The 4,112-nt window shown below is 47.6% G+C and overlaps 1 non-coding gene across 1 annotated transcript; it reads left to right on the forward strand.

The window, feature by feature from the left end:
• Positions 1–26: 26 nt before the first annotated feature.
• Positions 27–3,306, forward strand: LOC100028046 (uncharacterized). The gene is made up of 2 exons (XR_008916873.1): positions 27–1,313; positions 3,152–3,306. It is a non-coding gene; the product is annotated as an uncharacterized LOC100028046 (transcript).
• Positions 3,307–4,112: the final 806 nt, after the last annotated feature.

A 4,112-nucleotide genomic window follows, 5' to 3' on the forward strand; every position in this document is an offset into this window, starting at 1 on the left:
CCCAGGGACCCTCAGTGCATCTTGAGTGTCAAAAACTTCAGAAAGAGAAAACCAAGGCCAGACGTTTATGTGTTTTGGTTGGCTAAAGGACTGGATCTGACGTGGGGAGGTAGGGCAGGAGCCCTTTGTAGACCTACTGAAGAAACTGTGGAGGAAGATCTTGGTATGAAGAAGAGGGATAATTTTTAATGACTGTGTGAGTTAGGAAGAACAAATGCTATTCAGTCATTTCAGTCCTGTCTGACTCTTCATGACCCCATTTGGTGTTTTCTTGGCAAAGATCCTGGAGTGGTTTGCCATTTCCTTCTCCAGATTATTTAACAGATGTGGAAACTGAGGCAAACAGGGTTAAATGACTTGCCTAGGGTCATGTAACTAGTAAGTATCTGAGGCCAGATTTGAACTCAGATCTTCCTGACTCCAGGACAAGCAGAAGAACAAATGACTGGAGGTAAAATCATCTAATATTTGAGTGCTAGGGGGCTGGGTTCTAATCTTACCCTTACCCTACACATGGCTCAGGGTCTCAAAGGGGTTTGTGGGAACACCTTCTGGGCATCATTTCTCACTCTTTCCATCTGCCTTGAAGGAGGGTGCTGCCGTAACATTCTAGCAGCCTTCCTTCCAAGCGGGAACATCTCTGAAAGCTGAGAAATGAGGGAAACCCTTTGATTCAGACACTTCCCCTCTCTCTACCTCAGTTTCCTATTTTGCCGTAAAGGTCTCCTCCAGCTCTAACCTTTTAAGATTCATGACGTTGCAGATTTTCCAGAATGAGGGAGGCTGTAGGGGCAGACAGAGCCGTTGCTAACTGGGAGAACTGCTCATCTGTAGCTTGTTACCCTGGGGAATAAGAAGCAGAAGCCAAATTGGAGAAAACAATATTCTGTTTCAAGGCAAATAACTTTGGTAATAAACAACATGGGGGAAGAAGGAGATAAATCCCTGATGCTGTTTCTAAATGTGGCCGGTGTCCTCACTGTGCAGGAAGCCATGGTAGGGGGGAAGAGGGGTGGGTCTCTGGCCACGGCATGGACTAGAACGTGGCTTTATGAAACCATCTTGGGAATAATCCCTAGAACCCGGGCCGAGAGACAATTTAGAAAATGTCCAGTTTGTTCCCTGTGTTTTACAAAAGAAGAAACTGAGGCTGAGGGAAGGGAACATAGCCAAGGAGCCAGGACCTGATTGTTTCCTGATGTGAAATAAAGTAATTTTCTTTGTTTTGTTTTGTTTTTGTTTTTGTTTTTTTTTGCTTTAACAGCATCAAAGAAAAGCTCATGACCCAAGCAGACAGGTTCAGTGAAGAAGAGGTAAGACCATTTTCTGTCTTAGTGATATAAATCCTCCCCTGAGGCTGGGGGATGGACTTGATGACCTCTCAAGGTCCCTTCCTCTCAGGATGAAGCCCTGTTTTCCTTCACCCCAAAAAGTGAGTTTTGCAGTTGAGTCAAAAATAAATTTGGACCAGGTGTCACAAGATCGGGATTTGTTCTAGGCTTGCAATCATAGATCTAGACATATGGAGAACCTCAAAAGCCATCAAGTACAACACCTTCATTTTATAGATGAGGAACCTGAAGTGCAGAGAAGAAGTGACTCATCCAAGTTGCCTCAGTACTGTGTTACAGGAAGAATTTGAACTTGGGTCTTCTGGCTGACAATATAGAACTTTTGCTTTTTTTTTTACCATGTGGAATCTTGGGATTGATTTTGTTACGCTGCAGCTCATTTCTCTGTGACATTGGGAGAAATTTCTCCTACCAAATATGGAAGCTGGAGAAGGGAAGGGAAGGGAAGGGAAGGAAGATAAGACCTTGGGTCTGTCCTTTCTAGGTTGCATGAGCTATTTGTTTGCCCTCTTCCCCCCAGTCTTGGTTTAGGGATGTATAAAGCCAAGCTCTCATCTTCTCTAGAGAAAAACTGTCCTTCCTCTCATTCGGTACCTCCACGTCTTCTTGACTTCCTCCCTCCCCATCTGTCACCAGCTCCTCTTTTTTCTACCTCCACAGCCATATATAGGATTTTTAAAACCTGGGAATAATACTCCAAACTGTGCCATGGTGAGGAGCATGAATGGAGTCCTTGGCTGGGGAGGTTGCCCAAGGAAGATGGAAGCAGGATGGGGCGGTCGAGAAGCTCCCGAGAGGACCCCAAGCACCGTTAGTGAGGATGCTCTAAATTTAGCAGCCTGGGGATACCCCAGGAACCTGCCCTTGCTGTGGCTCAAGATGGCTCTGCAATGGTTCTTCTGTTAGACTGTAACCCCCTGGAAGTCACAGGGACCATTTCTGCCCTTCTTTGATGCCTAGCACTTAGCCCAGTGCCTGGCACATAGTAAGCGCTTAATAAACGCTCTTTGGCTTGAGTGACTACCTCTCCCATCCTGTCCAGTCCCATCTGCAGTGCCTTAATCTAAGCCTCATGACCTCCCACCTGGGCAGTTGCAGTGGTTTCCTAATTCATCTCTTTCATTCTCTTAATGTTCCCAGATTCCTTTCCTCCCCTTTCCTTTTTTATTTTTTTTTCCTACCCTTGCTTTCTGTTCTTTAAGGGCAAGGGCTCAGCAAACAGGATTAAGTGACTTGTCCAAGGTCACACAGCTAGGAAGTGTCTGAGGCTAGAGTTGAACCCTGGTCCTCTAGACTCCCAGCCTGGTGCTCTATCCACGGGCCTCCCAGCTGCCCCCAGACTGTAAGCTTCTTGAAGGTAGGGATTCCAAAGAATCATTCCTCATCCATGTTATGGAGTGGAAAGAGGAACGGCGTTATTTTCCTTCCCTGACAAAGGGACCGAGTCCAAGGAAGGGAAGGGGATTGGCTGGCCTCGGTGGTTCCTACCAATCCTTGGGTGCTGTGATGCTCGGCGACTCTGGAATGAAAAGGCAGAAGGCAAAGTTATCCAAGGAAGGAAGGAAAGAAGGAAGGTCTGGTCAGGGCCCAAGTGGGGGCAGAGAGCCAGCAGCTCCCCTGAGCTCACAAGGGAGGGAGGAGGCTTCAGTGCACTTGGGCAGGGTTCTGAGCACAACTCTTGCTTGAACGCCACTGGACAAGGCCCGTCTTTGTCCAGCAGGAGGCCAGCTGGAGGGGATCTGGGGTTCTTCTCCTCCCTCCTCCCCACCTCATCTCTGTTTCTCACATTTATTTTCTAGATCAAGCAGATGTTTACAGCTTTCCCTCCAGATGTGCGCGGCAATCTCGACTATAAGAACCTGTGCTATGTCATCACCCACGGGGAAGAGAAAGACTAGGGGAGGGGGAACCCCCCAGGGTCTCCTCTGGAAGCACTTAGTGGCAAAGGTGAAAGGGAAAAGGAAGCCTCTCCAGGAGACCAAGAGAAGAAAAGTCCCCCCTCTGTCATGTGGCTCATCCCCAAAGAACCAAAAATAATAATTAAAAAAATGGAAATGAGGCTAAAGTGATTCTATTTAATGTTCTAGCTTGGATAAAAGCTGAAAATTCCAATTTTGTTAGTTTTTCCCACACTTAAGAGGAAAAAAAAAACCTTTTGGTGGTTTCGCCTGGAATTTTCCTGACGAGTTGTTGCTTTTAATTTATTGACAGTTTTAATGATCACCAGATGGCCCATAGGATAGGGGAAACATCTTGGCACCCCCTCCCCCCAAACCACCCATTGCCTGGGCCCGAGTCCTCTGAGCTAATTAAGAAATGCTTCTGCCTATTGCATCATAAAGCGTCTTTGGGAACCAGAGTTTCCTTCCACGAAGTGGGCTCCTCCGCTAGCTATTTCAGAGGAATCAAACTTCGGGCTGGAAACAAACAGATCCCGTTGGTCCATCTTGGGGGTGATTGCATAAGTTTATTTTGAAACGTGTCCGACAGATGTTTGCAGAAAGCCCTCGCGTTCATGGCCGATATCAGGGATAACCTCTCCGGCCCCGGCACGGTGCGTGGCACACGGGGGCATTTAGCACTTAGTTCTGGGTGGATGGATCCATGGGTCCGTCTCTTCCCCCTCGTGCCCCCACATTGGGGAGAACATAGTCCTGGCCTTGAGGGACGGTAACGAGGCTCCCAAACAAACACGAGTCACAGGGCGGGAAAGGAAGTCACTGATTCTTCAGACGATGAATCCCGATGCACTGCCGAGGC

Source organism: Monodelphis domestica, chromosome 2 (assembly GCF_027887165.1).
Source record: "Monodelphis domestica isolate mMonDom1 chromosome 2, mMonDom1.pri, whole genome shotgun sequence".
NCBI classification, from domain to species: Eukaryota; Metazoa; Chordata; class Mammalia; order Didelphimorphia; family Didelphidae; genus Monodelphis; species Monodelphis domestica.